The sequence below is a fragment of the Pseudophryne corroboree genome, chromosome 4, assembly GCF_028390025.1.
Source record: "Pseudophryne corroboree isolate aPseCor3 chromosome 4, aPseCor3.hap2, whole genome shotgun sequence".
Classification (NCBI taxonomy): domain Eukaryota; kingdom Metazoa; phylum Chordata; class Amphibia; order Anura; family Myobatrachidae; genus Pseudophryne; species Pseudophryne corroboree.
The window spans coordinates 486,898,013-486,925,543 of NC_086447.1; the positions used below are offsets into that span (position 1 = coordinate 486,898,013).

Consider the following 27,531-nt stretch of genomic DNA (forward strand, 5'->3'; position numbering starts at 1 on the left):
GGGGGAACGTCTTGAAACTCTAGTTTGTATCCCTGGGATACTATTTGCAACACCCAGGGGTCCAGGCCAGACAGAATCCAATCCTGGCTGAAGAGTTTGAGACGTGCCCCCACCCGAGTGTCAAAGAGAGTTCCAGCGTCATGCTGGGGATTTGGCAGAATTAGGGGTAGACTTTTGCTCTTGGGAACCTGGAGCCGGTGTGGGCTTCTTTCTCCTTCCCCTTCCCCTTCCTGCAAAGGGGGAAGGGGGAACCTCTCATCTTTTTGTATTTATTGGGCCGAAAGGACTGCATTTGCAGGTGATAGGTCTTTTTTGCCGGTGCAGGCGCAGAGGGCAAAAATGTTGACTTACCTGCGGCAGCCGCCGAGACTAACGCATCCAAATATCGCCAAATAAGGCCTCACCTTTATATGGGAGAGCCTCCATGTTTCTTTTGAAATCTGCATCCACGTTCCACTGGCGAATCCATAACGCCCGCCTAGCCGATACAGCCATGGTAGCGGCTTGTGAACTCAAGAGTCCAATATTCTTCATTGCTTCCAGCATGTAGGCGGCAGCATCCTTGATATTCCCTAACTTAAGCAGTATCTCATCTTTATCAATCGTGTCAATTTCTGATGACACGCTTTCTAACCATTTTTCAATAGCGCGACTCACCCATGCGCAGGCAATAGTGGGCCTGAGCAGTGTACCATTGGTAACATAAATGGATTTCAATGTCGTTTCCATTTTGCGGTCTGCCAGCTCTTTAAGAGAAGCCGTGTCAGGAGCAGGGAGAATTACCCTCTTTGTCAACCTGGAAAGTGCACTGTCTAACACGGGGGTGACTCCCATTTTTTCCTGTCTTCAGCTGGGAAAGGATAAGCTATGTGAATCCTTTTGAGAATACAATTTTTTTTATCAGGATTCACCCACATCCCTTCAAACAGAGCATTTAGTTTGTGTGAAGGAGGGAACATGACTGGATTTCTTTTCCTTACATAAATAAGATTTCTCCTGAGGTACAGGAGTGCTTTCTGTAACCTCCAACACGTCCCTTATAGCCACAATCATATATTGTATACTTTTTGCCAATTTATGATCTATCTCTCTGGATTCACTATTGTCGACACAAGAATCAGAATCCATGTCGGTATCAGTGTTTACAACATTTGCAAATGGTCTCTTATGTGACCCAGAGGGGCCACCCGCATAAGGAATAAGAGCATCCTGAAAAATCACATCTTCCACAGATTTTCTCCAGCATGCAGCCTTAGATTCACTTATCCAATCTACGGTTAATCAGATGCATACTGTCACGTAGCTCTTTCACCCATGCAGGCTCTTGGTGTGCTGGTAGCGCCACCACATTACAACTCTGTGTCCCTAAAATGGCTTCCTCCGTGGAGGAACTCCCTGCCTCAGACATGCCTCACACGTGTACACCACGGGGACTTATTTTGGGGACAGACCCACAGTAAAATCTGTCAGAGGGACACAGGATAGGAGCAGCCAGTTCACAAACCCAGCACCAGTATTGCCTGTGAACACAGTATTCCACAGCCAAAAAGTGCTTTTAAATAGTAATATACACTATCAAATGCACCACAATCGCTTTGTGCCCCCCCTTTATAGCACCCTGTACTTGTCAGAAGTGGAGTAGAGGACCAGCGTGTTCTCTGCAGCCTGAGGAGAGAGAGAAAATGGCACTGAGTAGTGTGCTGGCTGCCTGAGGAGGAAGCTCCGCCCTTTTTACCTCAGAAACTTTTCATAATATTTATACTGGCGGGGGTAGAGCTGTGCCTGGGCATCTTATGCCCCCTTTTAGCCAGTTTGAGGTATTTTTCTTGCTGCCCAGGGCGCCCCCCCACAGGCCCTGCACCCTGCAGTGCCTGTGTGTGTGGGCAGCAATGGCGCGCTGCACTCCCGCCAGCCGCGCCGCACCTCAGCCGTCACTTAGTTGATTGAAGATCATTCTTCTCATACTCACCTGTCTTCTGACTTCTGGCTCTGTGAGGGGGGTGACGGCGTGCTGTGGGAGTGAGCATCTAGACACGGCTAGCGTTCAGTTCCCTTCAGGAGCTAATGGTGTCCTGTCAGTCAGAAGCAGAGCCATGAAACTCTGAGGAAGTTGGTCCTGCTTCTGCCCCCTCAGTCCCACGAAGCAGGGAGTCTGATGCCAGCAGATCTCCCTGAAAATAAAAAAACCTCACATAAGTCTTTTCAGAGAAACTCAGTAGAGCTCCTCAGAGTGCATCCAGTCGACCTGGGCACATTTCTAAAACTGAGGTCTGGAGGAGGGGCATAGAGGGAGGAGCCAGTTCACACCCAATGAAAAGTCTTTAGAGGGCCCATGTCTCCTTGATGTCGTCCCCAGCATCCTCTAGGACATATGAGAAATATATATTGAATCATGAGGCAACAGATTTAGGGGTCTATTCATGAAGCAGTGAAAAGAGTGGACAAATGAGCCTGTGGAGAAGTTTCCTATGGCAAACAATCAGCTGCTCCGTACAATTGTATAGTATGCAAATTAATAGTATTTTAATACCTACCGGTAAATCCTCTTAGTCCATAGAGGATGCTGGGGATGCTTCAAGAACCATGGGGTATAGACGGGATCCGCAGGAGACATGGGCACACTTCAAGACTTTGAATGGGTGTGAACTGGCTCCTCCCTCTATGCCCCTCCTCCAGACTCCAGCTTAAGTAACTGTGCCCAGGGAGACAGACATTTCGAGGAAAGAATTTATTGATAAACCACGGTGAGCATTTTACCAGCTCACACCTCCAGTATGCCGCAGAACGTGGCATTCAATAGAAAACCAGCCGACGGCATGAAGAATATGCAGCAATATGCTGACATAAAGCGTAACACAACCTGTGTGTGTAAACACAACCAATGACAGCATAACGCATGCCATGGCATGAATATCGTCAGCAACAGGCTGACTTAAATGCAACACACCATGGCCAGTATTTACTAAAAATCCGAGTTTTGCCGATTTGTTTTTTTTTTTCTAAGTCCCAATCCGGGAATTCACTAAGCAGAAAACTCAGCAGTGTCTGGTCTATTTGTAATGGTTTGATTGGCAAAGTTCAGAAATACGAATGAATAGACCATCGGTCAAACGCGGCTGTTATTTCATACAATACGGGCATTCACTATTCATTCGTATTTGGGTGTTAGTCTCTGAGTGCTCAAGTGCGGGTCTGTTTTTTTTCGATTCGTTAAAAAAAGCAGCAAAAAAATAGACCTGCTTTTTCCAGTCGAGTTTGGATAACCATGCACGGATCAGTGAGATCTGTGTAACTGTGCAAGTAACCTCACCGCTGACCGCAAAGTTCCCACCATTGGCTACAATGGAGCGCATAGGCGCAACATTGTATCTCTGCCGTGTGCTGCCTCACAGACACTACAGGAGCACACAGCCAATCAGGAGAGTGCCACGACGTGGCGCTCCCTGATTGGCTGAAGGGACCCTCTTTGACAGGAGTCAGGGGGGGTCCTAGCAGTCGGGGAAAGGGGTCCCATGTGTAAACATGGGACCCCTTTCAGTGCGTGGTCGGGTTTCCGTTTTTTTGTTTTGCCAAGTACGTGGATTATACTTTGGACACAATCTACACTGGATTATGTGAGTATAATTTTTTTCACAGGTCCCCCAAGGATTCTACATGGAGAAGAGGACCGAGCCTCGTGTGAACATAGGTAAGTATGTATGTTTGGAGGTGTGCATGTATGTAATAAACTTATACTTTCACGGTGTGTGTGTCCTGTTTTTTAGGGGGTATTTTTTTAGTAGTAGTACTACAGGTACCAGCGGGCCAGGTTTTCCACCGCATGCTGGTACTTGTGGTACTCCAAGTACCAGCTTGCGGGGAGGCTTGCTGGGACTTGTAGTACTGCTACTAAAAACAATATTCACATTTTTTTACACATGGCTATCAGCCCTCCATCCGCCGCCCTTGGATGGGGGGGACAGCCTCGGGCTTCACCCCTGGCCCTTGGGTGGCTGGAGGGGGGGGACCCCTTGATTTAAGGGGTTCCCACTCCTCCAGGGTACCCCGGCCAGGGGTGACTAGTTGGGTATGTAATGCCAGGGCCACAGGGACCAGTATAAAAGTGTCCCCCGGCTGTGGCATTATGTACCTGGCTAGTGGAGCCCGGTGCTGGTTTAAGAAATACGGGGGACCCCTACGCTTTTTGTCCCCCGTATTTTTGGAACCAGGACCAGGCGCAGAGCCCGGTGCTGGTTGATGAAATATGGGGGAACCCCTGTCATTTGTTTTCCCATATTTTGTCAACCAGGACCGGGTCAAAGAGCCCGAGGCTGGTTGTGCTTAGGAGGGGGGACCCCACGCAATTTTTTTCTGATTTTTAACGACTTTAAACACCTTTTTTAGGTACACAATAAAGCCCTGCACGGATATCACAGATCCGGCTGGGATTACTTGTGTTTTGTCAGGCAGTGTTTTACTCATCACTCCCGTAAAACACTGCCTAACATTACGAATCACATCGACATAGGAAAATACGAATTGGGAAAAGTCGGCAGCTTAGTGAATGATCGTATCAGGATTCAAAAAGTTGCAGTAAAATGCACCCGATACCATTCGAGTTCAAACACCCTTCAAAACGGCAAAAACACGAATCTTTGTAAATATACCCCCATGTGTGTAAACATACCCAATAACTGCAGATACAGTATGCACTGGGACGGGCGCCCAGCATCCTCTACGGACTAAGAGAAAAGGATTTACCAGTAGGTATTAAAATCCTATTTTCTCATACACCCTAGAGGATGCTGGGGATGCTTCAAGAACCATGGGGTTCATACCAAAGCTCTAGAACGGGCAGGAGAGTGCGGATGACTCTGCAGCACCGATTGACCAAACAAGAGGTCCTCCTCAGCCAAGGTATCAAACTTGTAAAACTTCGTAAATGTGTTTGATCCCGACCAAGTAGCAGCTCGGCAAAGCTGTAATGCCGAGACCCCTCAGGCAGGCGCCCAAGATGAGCCCACCTTACTGGTAGAATAGGCCTTCACCGATTTCGGTAACGGCAATCCTGCCGTAGAATTAACCTGCTGAATCGTATTACAGATCCATCGTGCAATAGTCTGCTTGGAAGCAGGAGCCCCAATCTTGTTGGGAGCCCATAGGACAAACAGAGCCTCTGTTTTCCTAATTTGAGCCGTTCTGGTGACATAGATTTTCAAAACTCTGATCACATCGAGTGACTTCGAATCCGCCAAGGCATCAGTAGCCACTGGCGCCACAATAGGCTGGTTTACGTGAAACGATGAAACCACTTTTGGCAGAAATTGCTGTAGAGTTCTCAACTCTGCTCTATCAGCATGGAAGATTAAATAGGGGCTTTTGTGAGACAAAGCCGCCAATTCAGATACCCGCCTTGCGGATGCCAAGGCCAACAACATGACTACTTTCCAAGTAAGGAATTTTAACTCAGTCTTACGTAAAGGTTCAAACCAATGAGATTGCAGGAACTGCAACACCACATGAAAATCCCATGGTGCCACTGGGGGCACAAAGGGAGGTTGGATGTGCAGTATGCCTTTCACGAAGGTCTGAACTTCTGGAAGGGAGGCCAATTCTTTCTGAAAGAAAATTGATAAGGCCGAAATTTGTACTTTAATGGAGCCTAACTTTAGGCCCACATCTACACCTGCTTGCAAAAATTGGAGCAAACAACCCAGCTGAAAGTCCTCCGTAGGAGCCTTCTTGGATTCACACCAAGACACATATTTTCTCTAAATACGGTGGTAATGCTTTGCCGTTACTTCTTTTCTAGCCTGAAGAAATGTGGGAATGACTTCACTGGGAATACCCTTTCGGGCTAGGATTTGGCGTTCACCACCATGCCGTCAAACGCAGCCGTGGTAAGTCTTGATACACGCACGCACGTCCTTGCTGTAACAGGTCCTCTCGTAGAGGAAGAGGCCAGGGATCTTCTATGAGTAATTCTTGAAGATCTGGATACCAAGCCCTCCTTGGCCAGTCCGGAACAATGAGGATCGCTTGAACCTTTGTTCTTCTTATGATCTTTATCACCTTCGGAATGAGTGGAAGTGGAGGGAACACATAGACCGACTGAAACACCCACAGTGTCACCAGGGCGTCCACCGCTATTGCTTGAGGGTCCCTCGACCTGGAACAATATCTCTGAAGGTTTTTGTTGAGGCGAGACGCCAGCATGCTTATTTGAGGAATTCCCCAACGACTTGTCACTTCTGCAAAGACCTCTTGATGAAGACCCCACTCTCCTGGATGGAGATCGTGTCTGCTGAGGAAGTCTGCTTCCCAGTTGTCTACACCCGGAATGAAGACCACTGACAGAGCGCTTACATGTCTTTCCACCCAGCGGAAAACTTTTGTGGCTTCTGCCATTGCCGCTCTGCTGTACGTTCCGCCCTGGCGGTTTACGTACGCCACTGCTGTTAAGTTTTCCGACTGAATTAAGACGGGTAGATCGCCAAGATGTTCCGCTTGCAGAAGGCCATTGTAAATAGCCCTCAATTCCAGAATGTTTATTGCAGACAAGCTTCCTGGCTTGACCATTTTCCCTGGAAATTCTTCCCCCTGAAAGACTGCTCCCCAGCCTCGGAGACTTGCATCCATGGACACCAGGATCCAATCCTGGATCCCGAACCTTCGTCCCTCTAGAAGGTGAGAACTGTGCAGCCACCACAGGAGAGAGATTCTGGACCTGGAAGATAGGATTATTTTCCGGTGCATGTGCAGGAGAGACCCAGACCACATGTCCAACTGGTCCCGCTAAAACCACTCTGGCATTTACCCTGCTCACTGAATGGCCTTGTAGGCCGCAACTATCTTCTTCATCAACGGAACATATTGATGGATTGACACTGTTGCTGATCCGACTCCGGATCTTCAGAGCTCTTTCCACTGGAAGAAACAAACTCTCAACAGTTCTGTATCTAACATTATTCCCAACTCCGACCACCGCATCGTTGGGATCAACAGTGATTCTGGCAAGTTCAGGAGCCAACCACTTTGTTGAAGAACTGTCAGGGAGAAAACAACATTTTGCACCACTTGTTTCTTTACCTCACCATACTCAGGAGAGTGTCCCAGTACAGAATAATAATGACTCTTACTATTGAAGGAAAACCATCATACCGCCATCACTCTGGTGAATTGGCAATGACAATCATGAATAGCAAACCCAGGTAAGCCTAATGCGGAAGAAACCGTACTTAGACCCTCTTTCTCCTTTTACAGACTGGAGATCCCTGCCCTGAGAGATTCCATCGTGTAGTTCAACTTCTTAAGTAGAAATTTTTGGGATTGTTCTGACCGAGCCGTCCGGCCTCAGAAGCATGAAAAAGCTTGAATTACAGCTTCTTTTTTTTGTGTGTGACCGGGACAGCAGGACAATGACCTGATCCTGACCCAATTCCTGTATGGCGTCGCATATTACCTTCCCATCCAGAGTAGAATCGGTAAGGTCTATTTGAAAAATCAGTGAGGGGAATCGTCTGGAAACTCCAGAATGTCCCCCTTGGGATTGTATTCTTAAACTCACTGGTCCATGTCCATTCTAGGACTGACTGAAGAGTATTAGACGTGGTCCCACCGGTGTGGGCTCCCGCAAGATAGACTCAGCGACCTGCGGTGGATGTGGTAGAAACAGAGGATGATTTCTGCTTCTGCGAACTTGAAAAGGCTGCTGATCTCTTACCTTTTCACCTTCCTCTACCTGCAAAGAAAGGGAAAACCGTATCCATTCGGTCAAAATGACTGCATCCTCCAAAAATGCGTCACCAACCGTTGTGAGGGAACATAGGTCAAGAAGATAGACTTACCAGTGGTATCTGCCGAGATCAACTTAACAAAGCCATCCCCAAACCAGGTTTCACCTTCATAGGGAAGATACTCCAGTACTTCTCGGAGTCAGCCTCAGCATTCCATTGGTGAATCCACAACGTCCTCCTAGTCGAGACCGCCATGGAAGTGGCTCATGACCCCAAGAGTCCTATATTCCTTGTAGTTGCACGGCAGTATGCTGCAATAATATAGACATGACTCAACTTCAGGAGTACCCTGCATACAACTACTCCCCCATGCGCATGTAATGCTAGTATAATCAACATACATACGGACACATAATTAGAGTATCACATATCTTCCTGCATACGATCCTTTGTGACAGGGCCCCGTGCAGAACAGGGGTGACTCTCACATTACTCTATCCATGAGAAGGAATAACTTTACCTCAGCATTCATTATAAATATTTATATATATATATATATTTTCAAATGCACCTATACACACATATATATATCTATCTATCTATCTATATATATATATATTAAAGGGTTAGAAGCAGTTAGAGAAATACTTAGTGAAGCTAAAAGTGTTTCGGAAGAAATGAGAACATTCCTGTTAGAAAGTATTACATTTATTTTGACTCATAATTTTTTCAAATTTGAAAATAAGTTCTTTGTGCAAAAACAGGGTACCACAATGGGTACAAAATTTGCGCCCTCCTTCGCGAATATCCTGATGGAAGATTGGGAAGAGAAGTACATATATGGGTCACAGTTTGAAATTTCACATATCAAATATTACAGCCGTTATATTGATGATCTCATCATAATTTGGGAGGGAGATGAAGAAAGCATTGAACAATTTGTGAAGTATATTAATAACAATGGCCCTCATTCCGAGTTGATCGCTCGCAAGGCGAATGTAGCAGAGTTACACACGCTAAGCCTACGCCTACTGGGAGTGTATCTTAGCTTCTTAAAAGTGCGACCGATGTATTCGCAATATTGCGATCACAAACCTCGTAGCAGTTTTAGAGTAGCTTCAGACTTACTCTGCCTGTGCGATCAGTTCAGTGCTTGTCGTTCCTGGTTGACGTCACAAACACACCCAGCGTTCGCCCAGACACTCCCACCGTTTCTCCGGCCACTCCTGCGTTTTTCCCGGAAACGGTAGCGTTTTCAGTCACACGCCCCTAAAACGCCGTGTTTCCGCCCAGTAACACCCATTTCCTGTCAATCACATTACGATCGCCGGAGCGATGAAAAAGCCGTGAGTAAAAATACTATCTTCATAGTAAAGTTACTTGGCGCAGTCGCAGTGCGAATATTGCGCATGCGCACTATGCGGAATTTCACTGCGATGCGATGAAAAATACCGAGCGAACGACTCGGAATGAGGGCCAATGACTACAATCTAAAATTTACCCATAAAAGTCACAAGAATTCAATAGAGTATCTTGATTTGAAATTAGAAGGCCATAATAATGATAAAGAAGTAACGTCAACATACTTTAAAGAAACAGATGCTAACAGTTTCATTCCTGCAGATAGTTGTCATTTAAAAAGTTGGAAAACCAATGTGCCCTTTGCGCAATTCCTGAGAATTCGAAGAAATTGCAATAATTCCGAGAAGTTTTGGGAGCAGTCAGAAAAACTGTATGAAAGGTTTATAGAAAGAGGATATACCCCTAAAGATCTAAGGGAAGCACAAATACGGGCATATAATGCCGATCGATCGGATTTATTGTCAACCAATACAAAAACAGAATCTAAGAACAAAAGGAGTCGTCCATTCATTACACAGTTCAATAAAGAAAATAGGGAAATCAAGAAGAGTTTGGAAAAATACTGGGGAATTCTCTTAAAGGATCCCATTTTGGGACCACAACTTCCAGAAAAACCCACAGTAGTGTATAGAAAAGCAAAAAATCTTAAGAATATCCAGTGAACTTCGACCTGAAAGTGGGATCTCTGATAGATTAGAAATAAATGGAAACAACTTTCTACCTTTAAAAAAAATCAGGATGTTTTATCTGTAGAAAATGCATTTGTTGTAAACATTTTGATATATGTCCCAAATTGAATTATAATGGAAAGTCGGAAAAAGTGAAATATAAAGAGGTGTTAAACTGCAACTCTCAGTATGTAATTTATCGTATAACCTGTGGATGCAAACTTCAATATATAGGGAAAACAAAAATAATGCTAAAACTTCGCATTCAAGAGCACCTTAGAAATATAAAAAATAAAATTCAAACCCACAGTCTGCCTAGACATTTTGAAAATATCCATAATTCAGATGTTAGTAGTTTGAAATTTTCCATTCTAGAACAAGTTAAAGAAAATTCTAGAGGAGGCAGTAGAGATTTGCAATTGTCCAAAACGAGAATCCTTTTGGATTTTTGAGCTTGGTACACTGGCTCCAAATGGGTTGAATGAAGAAATTGATATTGTCTCATTCTTATAATTATATACTCAATCTTCCAATGTTTTACTTTTTGTTAATTATGAATTGTGTATGAGTGCGTGTTTATGTGTATGTAATTATATATATATATATATATATATATATATATATATATATATGTATATATATTATTTTCACCTTGGGACTGTAAGAACTTATTTGTGAAACACTGGTTAGTTGTATCTATATCTTTAATAAAAGGATCACCATATGTATGACATAGAATGTTAATATTACAAGTATATACACCACAAAGAAAAGCTTAATAATATGGTTAATTTTTTATGCCCACACAAAAAGATTAACATAGGTATTAGTATCACAATTTTGCACAGGAATTATGGGATTGTTTACATTGAAAAGGGCATTAAATTGAATTATAATGGTGCCCAAATGAATATATATAAATTTAACTTTATAAGTATAGAATATTAAGTAGCACTAAAATAGAATTTTCACATCGTGTGACCATCTGATTTTGAATTATAAGAACGCGTGCCGTGGAGCCGAGCCCGGGGGTAGGCGTTGGGTTGCTAGGAGACGGTGTCATGCCGTTCATGAATGGAGTGTCATGACGCATTATGAAAACAAACGCTGGTCAGAGCGGAATAAGAGAGTGGAATGCAGAGCGTTCCACAACCAGGAAGTACCGCGACGGGCTATGTGAAGGAGCGCTGGTTAAAGAGAGTGGAACGCAGAGTGTTCCACAATCAGGAAGTGACGATACGGGATTTTTGAAGTGAGATATACAAAAGAAGTAATGTGGACCCTTACTCTATGGGAACCTAAGGAGATTCAAAACGAGGCTTGATACACACGTATAGGAGAATTGGTCCATGTGTACTAAATTAATTAGAGCAATTAATAAATTTTAGCCATAAGGGGAGTGTTTTTGTAATAGAAATTTAAGCTAAGTATAGATTAAAAGTTTAAAAGAAGGGACACTTGATCTATTATTTAAAAATGATAGCTAATATTAATAAAATGAAGGTTATTAGATAAATTCAATTAACCATAATGATAGGAAGTGAGGTAATAACTGGAGAGAATAAAAGCCCAAATAGAGTCTCTGTAGTTCATTCAGAGCCAAGCCAGCACAGAGGACACAAGCTCCAGATTACAAGCAACAGTAAGTGTTGGTTTGAATACTGGTGGTCCTGTGTATTGTTTAATAGTTTATTTAGTAAAATACGTTTTCTCTATCTTTAGAATAACGAATGTTATAGAGACATTTGGAGGTTCTTAAAAACGTTGGCTATTTAAGATTCTGGGATCATCTGTTCATATTAGGATATATATTAATTTTAATGTAAGTATTATTTGATAATAATTTTTTACTATTAATAATTCCTCAATAGATTTACGATTAGGATTGGGAGATTGATTTAATATTTTATGCCCACAGAATTGTGTCGTCATGGGAGTACCCCATTTTTTATAAATTATCTGCTAGGACATATTGCTCTTACCTGTAGAAAGTAAGTGTTTCAAATTGCTTAAATTAAATCCTCTATAGATGATACAACTGACTAGTGTTGAAAAGATATCTGTTAAGACCTCTTGCTATAGGACAGTATTGTGGCCATGTGATTATACATGAAATCCATTATGAAAGTTTTCTGGATTAAATTGTCTAATTTTATAGAGAGAGGAAAACGTTTCTTCTCTAATTTATCTAATACTACTAATATTTCTAATACTAATATTTCTAATGTGGAGTTTTTTTGAATTTTATTAGAGATTATGGTTGAAGTGAGATATTTGTTATATAATTGTAGGATAGCTACAAAAAGCAATAAAAGTCAATAAATGTCTTTCCTATATATGTATACACCAACACCCAGATTATGTTACTATAAAATCTCTTTATATTATATTTTCATATGCATTTTATAAGGTTTGTTAATAAGGTTTTATTTTCTGTTAAAGACACCCCTGAGGAAGTCTGTATAGACGAAACGCGTTGGGTGAAGGACTTAGACATAGTGGGTGGACAAGCTGTTTTTAGGAGCTCCCCCCGGCTGGGGTAGGCAGCAAGTCCAATTAAGATCTTATCCCATGAATGTCAAGACAAATGTAAGAGCTGTTAATACATAAAGTTTTAATAAATTCTACCGTTTTAAAGGAAATGGACTAATTAGTGAATTTGCTGTCTTGGTGTATTCTGGTGAGAGGGTTTTTTCTAGAAACCTCTGTCGAATGTGGATATTCAATCTGAAGAAATATTGAGACTGTTATTTGAGCGCTCCCCTCACATCTACTATTTCATCTTAAAATTTCTGGTTCTCGACTGGCAAGAGGACCTGCTATTGGGGATTGGCTGCCAATATTTCTCCAAGAACTCTTATGCTAAAAGGCTATACATTTAGCGCAACTGGTTATCGTTTTGTTATTGTTATAATTTTTTTGCCAGAAACTGTGTTTGCTGCTTGCTACCATGCATATGTTTCGAGATAGGTCCAAAAGGACCCAAAATTGTAGAATGATTTTTGTTGATGAGGAAATTGATATATGTCTTGATGGAGAAGATGATGATCAATATATGTTACTAAATAGTCTAGAAAAGTTATCAGTTAAAGATTTAAAAAGTTGGTATGATATTGTAACCCTTGAAAAATATATAGAAGTTGGGAGGATCCCAAGAGGATTAAGGCTGCAAAAAACTCCAACTATTGGAATAGGTAATGATGAGTTCATGGCCAATTGGAACCAAATATTGGAAGATAGTTCAATTAAACTTGTGAGGTTATTAACTAATGAAAGAAAAAAATAACATAAGAAAATAGAGGGAGATTTAAGTAGATTAGAAACAAGTCTAACAAAATTTGAAAAAAGGAAAAAGATGAGGATTTTTTTAAATGAAGTAGAAGCTGCCCGTAAAAGAATTGATCGTCTTGAAAATGATATTATTACACGAAAACAGAAAAAAATTCTTAGAGACAAATTGGACTATCAGAATAATAAAGTTCATACATGGGCTAATAACATCAATGGACAGGATCAACAATATGGAAGGAAAGAATGAGAAGCGAAAGAGAGGGTTCATGGGATAGATCTAGATCTAGAAATTGGAAAAAACGAGAAAGGCCATAATGTAGGAATGAACCCTATAGAGGCATCCAACAAAGACAAACAAGGAATCCACCTAAATGGGGTCCTAATTATAGATCTGAAGGTATTAATAGAAATCAAAATTCTAGCGTAGAAACCAGATACGAATCATTAGATTCACCACCCCAAGCCTCATTTTATCCTCTGAGGCATCGTTTTTTAGGAGAGAAGAGAGTTCTCCCTTATACACAACGGAAGGAAGAATTATTCAGGAAATTGGATTCCCCTCAGGGTACAAAAAGGAGAATGCGAGAAGAAGACGAGGAAAGAGGGGCAGTGGGAGGAGTTTCCCCCCAAAAATTAAAAGGTCAACAGAGCAGTTTAAACCCAACAGAGTGGAATATTCAACCTCACAGAGAGTAAGTTACCCAGCTCGCAGAGTGAATTACTAGAACGTGGTTTAAAATTTGCACCGGACGCACACGTATATAAATTTGACTTATTTATAGATATGAACAAGTGCATTAGAACATTAACTTTACAACATCACTTTTTGAAGAATCCTTTGAATCAAGACTTGGAATCTCAAAAGAAATCTCCTGTGGTATCTCTTCCATCTAAGTACTACCCCATAGAATCAAGAGATAGCCATATTGAAATATTTTATGAATCAGTTAAAGAAGGGTTTAGGGCAATAAAAATTAAACAATTAAAAACAGATACTAGTGTGGTCATTAGACAGGCAGATAAGGGAGGGGGGGTAGTCATTCAGAAAAGAGAGGATTATTTGGCCGAAGCATATAAAATCCTTGATGATGAACAAACATACGAACAGCTAAAGGAGGATCCATCAGGAATATTTCAAGAACGGTTATATTTACTACTGAATAAGGCTAGAAATATGAAAATTTTGGTGGATAAAGAATTTGATTATCTCTACTTGAAACATCCTAGATTGGCATTGTTTTACCACATCCCTAAAATACATAAAGACAGAAAATTCCCCCCCCCCCCCCCCCCGGAGACCCATCATCTCGGGAATAGATTCCCTGACATCTAATTTATCTCACTATGTAGATTTAAAACTACAAATTTATGTTAAAGAACTAAAGTCGTACTTGAAGGATTCTACTTCTTTATTAAGGGAACTACAGGACATGAATTGGAAACCAAGTTATGTTTGGTTGACAATAGACGTTTAAGCATTGTATTCTTCGATCCCTCACTTTAAAGGGTTAGAAGCAGTTAGAGAAATACTTAGTGAAGATAAAAGTGTTTTGGAAGAAATTAGAACATTCCTGTTAGAAAGTATAAAATTTATTTTGACTCATAATTTTTTCAAATTTGAAAATAAGTTCTTTGTGCAAAAACAGGGTACCGGAATGGGTACAAAATTTGCGCCCTCCTACGCGAATATCCTGATGGGAGATTAGAAAGAGAAGTACATATATGAGTCACAGTTTGAAATTTCACATATCAAATATTACCGCCGTTATATTGATGATCTCATCATAATTTGGGAGGGAGATGAAGAAAGCATTGAACAATTTGTGAAGTATATTAATAACAATGACTACAATCTAAAAATGTACCCATAAAAGTCACAAGAATTCAATAGAGTATCTTGATTTGAAATTAGAAGGCCATAATAATGATAAAGTAGTAACGTCAACATACTTTAAAGAAACAGACGCTAACAGTTTCATTCCTGCAGATAGTTGTTATTTAAAAAGTTGGAAAACCAATGTGCTTTTTCCGCAATTCCTGAGAATTCGAAGAAATTGCAATAATTCCAAGAAGTTTTGGGAGCAGTCGGAAAAACTGTATGAAAGGTTTATAGAAAGAGGATATACCCCTAAAGATCTAAGGGAAGCACAAATACGGGCATATAATGCCGATCGATTGGATTTATTGTCAACCAATACAAAAAAAGAATCTAAGAAAAAAATGAGTCGTCCATTCATTACACAGTTCAATAAAGAAAATAAGAATTTACTCACCGGTAATTCTATTTCTCGTAGTCCGTAGTGGATGCTGGGTACTCCGTAAGGACCATGGGGTATAGACGGGCTCCGCAGGAGACTGGGCACTCTTAAAAGAAAGATTAGGTACTATATCTGGTGTGCACTGGCTCCTCCCTCTATGCCCCTCCTCCAGACCTCAGTTAGAGAAACTGTGCCCGGAAGAGCTGACATTACTAGGAAAGGATTTGGAATCCAGGGTAAGACTCACACCAGCCACACCAATCACACTGTACAACTCGTGATAACTATACCCAGTTAACAGTATGAACAATAACTGAGCCTCTCTCAACAGATGGCTCATACAATAACCCTTTAGTTAAGCAATAACTATATACATGTATTGCAGAGAGTCCGCACTTGGGACGGGCTCCCAGCATCCACTACGGACTACGAGAAATAGAATTACCGGTGAGTAAATTCTTATTTTCTCTGACGTCCTAGTGGATGCTGGGTACTCCGTAAGGACCATGGGGATTATACCAAAGCTCCCAAATGGGCGGGAGAGTGCGGATGACTCTGTAGCACCGAATGAGCAAACTCAAGGTCCTCCTCAGCCAGGGTATCAAACTTGTAGAATTTTGCAAAAGTGTTTGAACCCGACCAAGTAGCAGCTCGGCAAAGTTGTAAAGCCGAGACCCCTCGGGCAGCCGCCCAAGAAGAGCCCACCTTCCTCATGGAATGGGCTTTTACTAATTTAGGATGCGGCAGTCCAGCCGCAGAATGTGCAAGCTGAATCGTGCTACAGATCCAGCGAGCAATAGTCTGCTTTGAAGCAGGAGCACCCAGCTTGTTGGGTGCATGCAGGATAAATAGCGAGTCAGTTTTTCTGACTCTAGCCGTCCTGGAAACATAAAGTTTCAGGGCCCGGACTACGTCCAGCAACTTGGAATCCTCCAAGTTCCTAGTAGCCGCAGGCACCACAATAGGTTGGTTCAAATGAAACGATGATACCACCTTAGGGAGAAATTGGGGACGAGTCCTCCATTCTGCCCTTTCCATATGGAAGATCAGATATGGGCTTTTACATGACAAAGCCGCCAATTCTGACACACGCCTAGTCCAAGCTAAGGCCAAAAGCATGACCACTTTCCACGTGAGATATTTTAGCTCAATGGTCTTAAGTGGCTCAAACCAGTGGGATTTTAGGAATCCAACACACGTTAAGATCCCAAGGTGCCACTGGAGGCACAAAAGGGGCTGAATATGCAGCACCCCTGTAACAACGTCCGAACTTCAGGTAGTGAAGCCAGTTCTTTTTGAGAGAAAAAGGGATAGGGCCGAAATCTTGGCCTTTATGGATCCTAATTTTAGGCCCATAGTCACTCCTGACTGTAGGAAGTGCAGGAATCGACCCCCCTGGAATTCCTCTGTAGGGCCTTCCCGGCCACACACCAAGCAACCTATTTTCGCCATATACAGTGAAAAAGTCTTGCTGTCACGTCTTTCCTAGCCTTTATCAGCGTAGGAATAACTGCATCCGGAATGCCTTTTTCCGCTAGGATCCGGCGGTCAACCGCCATGCCGTCCAACGCAGCCGCGGTAAGTCTTGGATCAGACAGGGTCCCTGTTGCAACATGTCCTGACTGAGAGGCAGAGGCCATGGGTCCTCTGAGAGCATTTCTTGCAGTTCCGGGTACCGAGTCCTTCTTGGCCAATCCGGAGTAAAGAATATTGTTCACACTCCTCCGTTTATTACAATTCTCAGCCCTTGGGTCTGAGAGGAAGAGGAGGGAATATATAGACAGACTGGAACACCCACGGTGTTACTAGTGCGACCACAGCTATCGCCTGAGAGTCCCTTGACCCAGCGTAAAACCGTTCTATCTTTTTATTGAGGTGGGACGCCATGTAGTCCACCTGAGGCAGTTTCCATCAATTTGCAAAACTACGTGAAGACTTCCTGATGAAGTCACCACCTTCCCGGGTGGAGGTCGTGTCCACTCCCGGAATGAACACTGCTGACAGTGCGCTTACTTGATTCTCCGCCCAGCGAAGAATTCTGAAGGCTTCTACCCTCACCACCCTGCTCCTTGTGCCGCCCTGCGGTTTACATGAGCCCCTGCGGTCTGACTGGATCAGAACCGGTTGGTCGCGAAGCAGGAACTCCGCTTGACTTAGGGCGTTGTATATGGCCCTTAGTTCCAGGATATTGATGTGAAGGCAAGTCTGTTAGCTTGACCACAAACCTTGGAATTTTCTTCCCTGTGTAACTGCCCCCCACCCTCGGAGGCTTGCATCCGTGGTCACCAGGACCCAGTCCTGAATGCCGAATCTGCGGCCCTCGAGAAGGTGAGCACTCCGCAGCCACCACAGGAGAGACACCCTGGCCCTGGGGGATAGGGTGATTAACCGATGCATCTGAAGATGTGATCCGGACCACTTGTCCAGTAAGTTCCATTGTCCATGCATGGAACCAGCCGAAAGGGATGGCCTCGTATGATGCCATCATCCTTCCCTGGACTCGAGTGCAGTGATGCACTGACACCTGTTTTGGTTTTCAATGGATTCCTGACCAGTGTCATGAGCTCCTGAGCTCTCTCTATCAGGAGATAAACCCTCTTCTGGTCTGTGTCTTGTCAAAGTCGGAAAAATATCATGCTACACGTTGCCATATATTCACCTCATGCGCTTGCCCGCTGCACGTGCACATTCTCTCCCGTGCGTGCGGATACTCGCAGCTGCGTGATGGCGCCTCCTCGGCCATGCGCTCGAGCGCGTGGTATGTGCATTTACGGTAGAGTTTGTGTGCGTCTAGCGGGCGACTCAATCGTTAAATAATAAATTCAAATAGTATGTTTTATAGGTAATGTTCCCCTTAATAATAACAGTAAGTTTGTTTAATGTAACTGGTTGCTGGAAAGAGGAATTCCTCTTTGCATGGTACGAAGGGTCAGACAGGGTTTGAACAGTGGTGTCTGGTACCTAACTAAAGAACATTTTATTAGAAACAATCCGGTGCTGGTTAGGTAAAGATTAATCGCTCCTGCGTATAGTTATGTCTATTAGTAGTTTCTGGACATTTACTATATTTGCGGTTCATTATCCATGCGGCGGGAATTCTGAGATTCCCTCCCACCTGAGCAGTTTGATATAGTCACAGCCCACCTGTTCAAACTAACCTATGACCTTTTGTTATGATGCGAGGAGATATTCCTGTGTCCAATGAACAATGAGATTGTAGGTCCCTTTGTAGTATACTGTACGCAGTGTATATAAGGACAGCCAGCCTGGCCAGCTCAGTCTCTTCTCTCCACAAACGGTTTTCATTTTGACTAACTCGGAGCTGGTACCAGGACTGCGCAGCGATCATTCCCCAGTGTGTGTAAGTTATTCTCTGTGACCATTCTAAATCTCTGACTGTATTCTGCCACGATCTCTCTCTCTCTCATTGTATGTTATTGTTTGCGATTGTGCCGCTATTGTATATTTATGTGTAGTTATTCTGCTTAGATATTAATGTTAGTCTGTAGTGTATGAACTGTTAACTGTTTTTCCTTTTTTACATAGCTAGATATTGTTAGTAAAGGTGTTGGAACCTTAGCAAGGTATTGTGTGTTTATTACATTGCAGAGGGTAATCGGAGCGTCTCAATCGCTCAAGCAGCTTTAGTATTAACAAGGTTAAGCAGCGTTATATCGCTACAGTATTTCAGTAGTAAGGTTTACAGTACAAACTCAATCTTTCACTGTGTTGCATACAAGGTTTACTGAGTGTCATCCCGTGAGCGTCTGCGCCGCTCGTGTTTCCCTCGTGGTCACGAGCGTATGCTACGCTAGTAGCGTAGCATTACGGTAGTCGGTCGCCTATAGCGTGCTCGTCACCAAGCGTTAAGCTGTGAGCGAGCGTGTCGCATGTGCGTCTCGACCACGGATAAGCGTCTGCTACGCTAAGTGCGTACCCTTACGGTGCCCCATACGCCAATTGCGTACTGAGTCTCTTACCCATTTTATAGTGAATGTTATAAGATAAATAGTTAGCTTTATCAATTGGCCGCTCGTCCGTCTTCCACATATCCGCACTAGCGAACACAGACTTTATCTGTCAGCAAGGGCGGGAAGGCAGTATCCCTTCGTATCCGTATTGGTGGTGAGGGATACAGTAGTGCTGGCTAGATAAGCGTCTGTTTCGCTACGCTGTAGGAGTGCTGGTGGAATTCGGAACCGGAAGGTAAGAACAGTACGCTATTGTCTTTTAAACTGTTTTATTTCTGTTTGGTACACATTGCGTACGCAACACACGCACACACTTGCATTTCTTTTCATTTGTGTATTTTCACACCTCATTTTCCTGTTTGCCATTTCGCAATTGATAACATGCTGAGAAAGATTTGTTGCTATTGGTAGTTAAAAGTAATATTAATACGTTAAGGAGTAATTTGTAAAACACGCACACGGCTTGCCTAAGATACAAGGAAGTTCTGTGTGGTGTTCAGTAAATGATTACAGTTAAAGATCATCTACATTTATATAAACGTGTTAATTGTATTTCTGTGGATATACCTGGCTTGCGTACATGTGTCTCTAACAAAGGGCGGGACTAGCGTACGCGACGCAAGGGCCGACGCACGGAGCGTATATTACGCAACGGAGCGTCTGGGTACGCCCACATGATACAAATCACACGATAGTATTGTTTTAGTTAGGCGATAAGGAGGCAACGCGATAATAGCGCAAATCAATCTCAGTGTCCAAAATTTTAAGCGAATAGATCCTTCTCTAGTTGCAACTCCTCGGGATTAGCCTGCGATACTGAATGAAAGGGATTTCTGCGCAGAAACGAAAGTAAAGAGTATATGAGGTGAAAGAGTGTGTATACATATATATAAGTTTCTAATTTTTGGGTGGAACCACAGGAAATCATCGAGTTCTCGTGAGGTACATACGTGTAAGTGACGGCACGGTGGCTTGGGAGGCATCCCTTGTTAAACATATTAAAATAAGAGCATTAGAGTATAGCAGACCAGGAGGTCTACTGTAGCACAGACCAGGAGGTCCAGACAGACCAGGATGTCTAGGTACAGCAGACTAGGAAGTCCGCTATAGATAAAGAGTAAAGGAGCACAACACCAGGAAGGGTTGGTGCGGTACCCATATAGGCCATTAAGCTCTGGCTGAAGGAATTCGCAGCCACAATTTTCGATTCCACTGGTCGCTCCGCACATAAGATTAGTTGCTTATGTGCAGAACGATTGTACCGCACGTAATTGTGTGCATTAGTTAGTAACTTGACCCAGTACCATTTGCGTACGCAAGAGGGGTCATAAACGCTATTTGTACATTCTAACGTGATTTGTGTAATTTTTTTTATTTTAAGGGAGATTCGCTCGTCACTCGGGAATTCTCTAACAACCAATAGTTACTGGGAAGGGTTAAGTGCTCTTCGGATCACACCCACATGTTCCAGTAAATAGAGGTTCAGGTCGCAGGGGCCCTAGGTTGAGTACGCCAGCGCTAAGGCAGTGTGTGGGCGTATTGGTCGACGTGGGCGAGTGAGTGGAGGTACTCGGTAAACTTCCGCCGCCGGCCTACCCCGGACATCTTGGTTTTTGTAAGGGTTCGCTGAAAACCCTGATTTGAAGGTCAGAGGTAGTGAAAGCAACACCTGCAAAGATGGGGGCCAGTTGTTCAGGTAGGGGGCGATCAACCTCGGTTCGGGTTGACTTAGTAAACCGACCAATCGGGTCGGCAAGGTATGTCATGTGTGAGAAATACGGTTCACACACAGAGGTTTTGTGCGATGAATGGGAAAGAATGACTGTGCATGATGGGGAAAAGTTCCCACGGGTAGGCAGTTTTAGTCCCAAGGTGTTACAAAATCTAAGGAGAAGGATATGTCTCATTAAATCTGCAAAGAGACGGATCAAACATTATGATTATTTACAGTTATGGCAACAGGAAGGTGAAATACAAAGAGGATTGGCTCAAGCGGCTGGATCTAACCCTATCAGGAAACTGATAGCCACCGCTCCCCCACCACCATACATAACGGGAGAGAAGGTGGTTACAGAGAATGACACACTGGTGTATGATAAACATGCACTTAGTAACTGTATAAATGTTAAGAATAATGTAACCAAGATTGTTGATGCTAATATTAACCCGTGCAAGCTGTACCCTGTTTTAAACTTTCCCCAGGATTGTGACCAAGAGGATGAGCCAACAACAATATCTGCACTCTCTCTAGCAGCCACCATAGCAGAAACAACAGTGGGCACGTCCCAACCAGTAAGAGCAGTATCAAAGGCCCCTAGTAGAGGGACAGGTGAGGTCGTATCAACTGGTAAGTACGGCACCATACACTATGCTGAAACCATTACACCACATGTTGTAGAATCTACTCAGAATTATGTTATTGAACTTAATCCCGTTAGGGTAATTGCAGTGCCAAATGGGAAAACTGACACTTCAGGAGTCACTCCTGTCAGACACATCGCCATGCACTGCCCCTTTTCCCGAATGGAATTAAGATCAATGGTGTCTGAATTCCCTGATCCTAGGAAAGATCTAGTTGCAAGCCAGAAATACATTAGAGAGCTAGGAAATACTGTGGAGCCCAATAACAAAGACTGGCAGATATTGCTGAGGGCATGTTTACCCTCCAATGTCGACTCAGCGAGATTTATAGCTAACTGTAAATTAGATGAAGAGGTAATGTAAAGAGAATACATTTACAGTTAAAAGAGTATTTTCCAGCTGTTGCCAAATGGAACAAAATTTTCTCCATCAAACAAAAAGAGGGAGAAACAGCTGCTGATTATTTTCATCGGGCACTACAGGAAATGGCTAAGTATACAGGCATAGAAGACATTAAGACAAATGTGAATCATAGAGAAGTAGCAGTATCTGTGTTAATGGATGGTTTAAAGGAAGTATTGAGGACGAGGGTACAGACCACCCAACCATGTTGGCGAGGTCTGTCGGTGGCTACTTTGAGAGAGGCCGCTATTGATCATGATCGGAATATCACCAGACACAGGGAGTCACAAAGTGATAAGTTAATGGCCGTAAGTATACAGGCCCTGACCACAAGGCCACCTCAGTATAAGTCTCCGACCCCTGTGGGTAAGTCAAATGTGGTAACTTGTTATTACTGTCATAAAGAGGGACATTTTGCACGAGACTGTAGATCGAAAAATGCACAAAAATCATATCAACCCCCTAGACAACGACATGACACACGAAATTGGGATCAAGGACCGCAGAGACGGAGTTATGAGCCACACGCAGGGGAAACAAAAAGGTATCTCCCAAGAAGAGACTGGCAAGTCGCTGATAGTTCCCATTTACCCCCTTCGCAGGTAATAGCTGCCAGCGCAATGCAGGGAGGTCACCACGCACCATAGGGGTGGGGCCACACCTGTAGTCTGCAGCCAGTAAAATTAATTGCGAGCCTTGGAAGTGAACCCGAGGTCATAATTGATGTAGCTGGTAAATCTCTAAATTTCCTTGTAGATACGGGGGCGGCCAAGTCAGTGATAAATTCGACCGTGGGCATGAGAACCACTGGTAAAACAATTCCAGCCATGGGAGTAACAGGAGTAGTACAGCACTACCCTTTAAGCAAACCTGCAGAGATTACGATAGGGCCTTTGCATACCAAGCATTCTTTTCTGCTGGCTGCATCGGCTCCGACTAATCTCCTAGGGAGAGATTTACTGTGCAAAATGGGATGCGTCATATACTGTACTCCTGAAGGTGTGTTCTTGGACATACCCGAAAACCACGCTCAGGAGGCGCAGGATATGCTAGACTCCCCAACAAGATTAATGTCACACACTGTTGTTGTAAATAGGTGTCCGTCCAAGGTAGAGGAAATGATTTCCCAGATACCGGAATCACTTTGGACCAAGGATGGACAAGACACTGGATTAATGGCAAACGTAGCCCTAGTAGTTGTACAAGTAAAAGATGGTAGGATAGCTCCAAAAATCCCACAATACCCTCTGAAGCCAGAGGTGGAGTTAGGAGTTTACCCGGTAATAGAGCGCTTGCTACAACAGGGCATTCTGGTAAGAACGTCCAGCACTGCCAATAGTCCCATCTTCTCTGTTAAAAAGAGTGGGGGGAGGGGTTACAGATTAGTGCAGGATCTAAGAGGGATCAACAAAATAGTTGAGAGTCAATTCCCTGTAGTGCCAAATCCAGTTGTCATCCTTATGCAAATCCCTCCCACTGCCAAATTTTTCACTGTGATTGACCTCTGCTCCGCTTTCTTCTCGGTACCTCTGCACCCTGATAGTCAATACTTATTCGCATTCACATACAGAGGAGTTCAGTACACTTGGACTCGATTACCACAAGATTTCATAGACAGTCCAAGTATTTTCTCACAGGCCCTGCATGATTGTTTACAGTCTTTCCAACCAGAGAGTGGATCAATATTGATACAGTATGTGGATGATTTACTGCTGTGTTCAGATTCACTGGAAGCGTCCCTGAGAGATACGAAACAACTCCTGTTTCATCTTTCAGACACAGGACACAAGGTTTCCAAGGACAAGTTACAATTATGCCAAACCCGTGTGAAGTATTTGGAACACTGTCTAACACAAGGACTGAGACACCTTACCGCTGATAGAATTCAAGCAATTCGCGACATGACCTTGCCACAAACCCAACAACAGATTAGAACATTTTTAGGAATGTGTGGGTATTGCCGTAACTGGATCCCAGGTTTTTCCATACTAGCCCTACCTTTGTAGGAGATGGTCTCATCAAACAAACCTGATCGGATTTCGCACACAGACGAGTCTGAGATAGTATTTGAGAGACTTAAACAGTGCCTAACGCAGGCACCGGCATTAGGTATGCCTGACTATGGGAAACCCTTTGAGCTGTACGGAACAGAGAGGGCTGGTTGCGCAGCAGGTGTCTTAACCCAGAAGCATGGTGATGCCAGCAGGCCGGTAGCCTACTATAGCGCCCAGCTAGACACGGTAGCGCGATCCCTCCCCACATGCTTGTGAAGCGTTGCAGCAATAGCATTGCTAGTCACAAAAAGCGAAGATGTAGTGCTAGGACACAATCTCACAATTCATACACCACATGCAGTGTCAGCCTTACTGAATTCGGCCCAAACCAGACACGTCTCATCAGCACGGTTTACAAGATGGGAATTGGCATTGATGGCCCCCGTAAACATCACCATAAGGAGATGCAGCGCATTAAATCCTGCAACGTATCTCCCAGGTGTGCCTGGACAGGCACAAAGGGTGGAGGATGAGAGTGATGGTGAAGGAGGATTTAATACAGGGGATGACACGCATGATTGTATGGAATATTTGACCCAAAATTTCACGGCAAGGCCTGACATCAGTGACAACCCACTGGAAGATGTAGATTTTACTTTCTACACTGACGGTAGTTGTCACAGACAGACGGACTCGGGAGACTTGTGTACTGGATACGCAGTCGTAGATGACCAAGGTACCATAGAAGCGGAACCGCTAGGCCCACCACACTCAGCACAAGTTGCTGAACTGGTTGCCCTAACCAGAGCATGTGAATTGGCTAAGGGCAAATCAGCCAATATTTACACAGATTCTAGGTACGCCTTTGGAGTAGTCCATGATTTCGGGGCCCTATGGCGCCTCAGAAATTTCATGACGGCAGCTGGCACACCCGTAGCGCATGCAGCCCACATCAAAAGACTTCTAACAGCGATACAGGAACCCGACAGAGTGGCTGTTATCAAGTGTAAAGCTCACACATATAGCCAAGACCCGGTATCACTTGGTAACAGCCGAGCAGACGAAGCTGCTAAATCAGCAGCTAGTAACCCCATACAAACAGACAGTACACAACTGATGGTATTTAATACTGTAAACACACAGAAATTGTGTGAAATGCAAAATTTGTGTTCCCCACAGGAAAAGGCAGTTTGGAGGTCAAAAGGATATGACCAGGAGTCCTCAGGACTCTGGACAGATGGACAGGGTAAGCCAGTGGCACCCAGAGCATACCTTCCAAGTCTAGCGGAAGCGGCACATGGGCTGACTCATCTAGGCAAAGAAGGAATGTGTAAGTTGGTAAGAGCTTATTGGTGCGCCCCAGGATTTTCTTCCCATGCGGGTAAAAGAGCGATGACATGTCTCACCTGCTTGAGGAAGAATATCGGAAAGGCAATACCGACAGAGCCATCCCATATCCCTCCGACAGATGGTCCTTTCCAGGTAATACAAATTGATTTCATACAATTGCCACCTTGTAGAAATTTAAAATATGTATTGGTCTGTATTGATGTGTTCTCAAATTGGGTTGAAGCATTTCCCGCGGCCACAAATACAGCTGTATTTACTGCAAAGAAAATTGTGCAGGAATTTGTGTGTAGGTATGGTATCCCTAGAATCATTGAAAGTGATAGGGGTACCCATTTTACAGGTGAAGTCTTTCAAACAATGTGTAAGTTGATGGGAATTAATAGTAAGCTGCACACTCCGTACCGCCCCCAGGCGAGTGCGAAGGTGGAAAGAGTAAACAGCACTATTAAAAATAAATTGAGCAAGGTAATGACTGAAACAGGACTGTTATGGCCCGAAGCTTTGCCAATTGTATTATACAGCATCAGAACCACTCCCAGGTCCCCTCTAAATCTGTCTCCTTTTGAAATTCTGTTTGGTCGACAACCCCATGTTATGATTAACCCCCAGGATGATTTGAAATGTAACAATGAAGTAACCGTAAAGTATTTGGTTAAGATGAGTAAGCAATTGAGGAATCAGAATGATAATCTAAAGTTGGTGATTCCTGATCTGCCAGACAGTAATTGTCATGACATTGAACCTGGGGATTATGTAATGATACGGAATTTTCTACGCTCAGGTTGCCTTATTGACAGATGGGAAGGACCATATCAAGACTTGGGTCCATTCGTCTCATTGTAAAAAGGTCACTGACCCAGAGAGGTCCCGTGATAAAGAACAGACGGTAGAGGTTGTATCACTAGAGTGTCTGTTCAGGGAGGATTGAGGTGACACTGAGCGCTGAGAATAATAAGACCGGAAGCTTGTCGAGCCAGATTTCTTTTTCCCATTTGTTATTTTCTCCAGTTCCCACCTCCCTCCTATTTCCTTTCCCCCTTCTTATTTTTCTCCTTTTACTCCTCTAAGATGGACTTGCCCCAAGAGACTGTGATCCGGAGTTTCCTGTTGACCACGATGTTGACCAGAGCAGTCTGTTTCGGTGAGAGTACCATGGAGGTCGAGAAAGGATCGGGAATGGGTTCTGATGACCAGGATGCAGGCATAAATTTCCAAGAGCAACATAATCTCCGAGTAAAGGCGAGTATCAGAAAACGATCTGGTAGCATTGACAATAGAAGAAATTGTGAAGGATTGTTAGCTGAAGAGAACTGCATCTGTAGGCATTGTGACAATATAGTTGAGGATGGGTGCATAAAGAAATGTCAGTCCAGTTTTAATGTTCACATGGACCGGCATCCATTGAGTGACTATCACTCCTTAGTGGGTAAAGTGTTAAATCAGACAGACTGTTGGGTATGCTCTCAAGTACCTCAAGGTCATAGCAAATCAGGACTAGTACCATTCCCTTTAACTGTAGGAGAGGTACTTGAGCTAAGTGGTGGGAGGCTGGTGGACAAGAGGTTTAATATCTCTAGTCCTCCTAGTTTGAAGCTCCACCAATATCATGTGGATAGGTCCTTAGTGTGCTTTAACATTTCCAATCCCCGAAAGCCGGGAAATTGGGAAGTGTCATGGAGTAATCAAACCATGACCTTTTCATACAGACCCGACAGAATGCCCATAGACACAGAACTTATACGCCAGATAGCCGACCATGGAAAATATTTCCGGTATAGGTACACTCTAGGAGGTAGGACCATGCGAGTTGGAGAAGTATCACCAGGATACTGTGCACATATCGTACAACCTGATACGTGTACTAAACAGATGGGAGAATTAGGGTTAGGAGATTTCACATGGAAAATTTGTAACATGATAATGTCATACTCCGTCCCATATGTTCTCCCCGATGATGCATATTTCATATGCGGGAGGAAGGCGTATAAGTGGCTTGCCCCGAACTCAGAGGGATTGTGCTATATTGGAAAAGTACTGCCTGAAGTAATGACTGTAACCCATAACAAAATGAAAGATATTCACCGCAGTGCCCAAGCTCCTTATACTCACACTCATTACGAGCACGTCGTTAAACGGCACCTGATAGAGAGGACAGAGCA

At 43.6% G+C, this 27,531-nt stretch overlaps 1 protein-coding gene across 4 annotated transcripts in view; it reads left to right on the forward strand.

Annotated features, from left to right (window-relative positions):
* Positions 1-27,531, forward strand: part of ARMC2 (armadillo repeat containing 2) — a 502,181-nt gene that overhangs the window by 151,833 nt on the left and 322,817 nt on the right. For 3 of the 4 annotated variants that reach the window (XM_063917083.1, XM_063917082.1, XM_063917081.1), the window contains one exon: positions 12,188-12,334. The exons of the other annotated variant lie outside the window; for it this stretch is intronic. The gene's annotated coding sequence lies outside the window, so the exon portion shown is untranslated. The remainder of the gene's footprint in view (positions 1-12,187; positions 12,335-27,531) is intronic. 4 annotated transcript variants of the gene reach the window in all.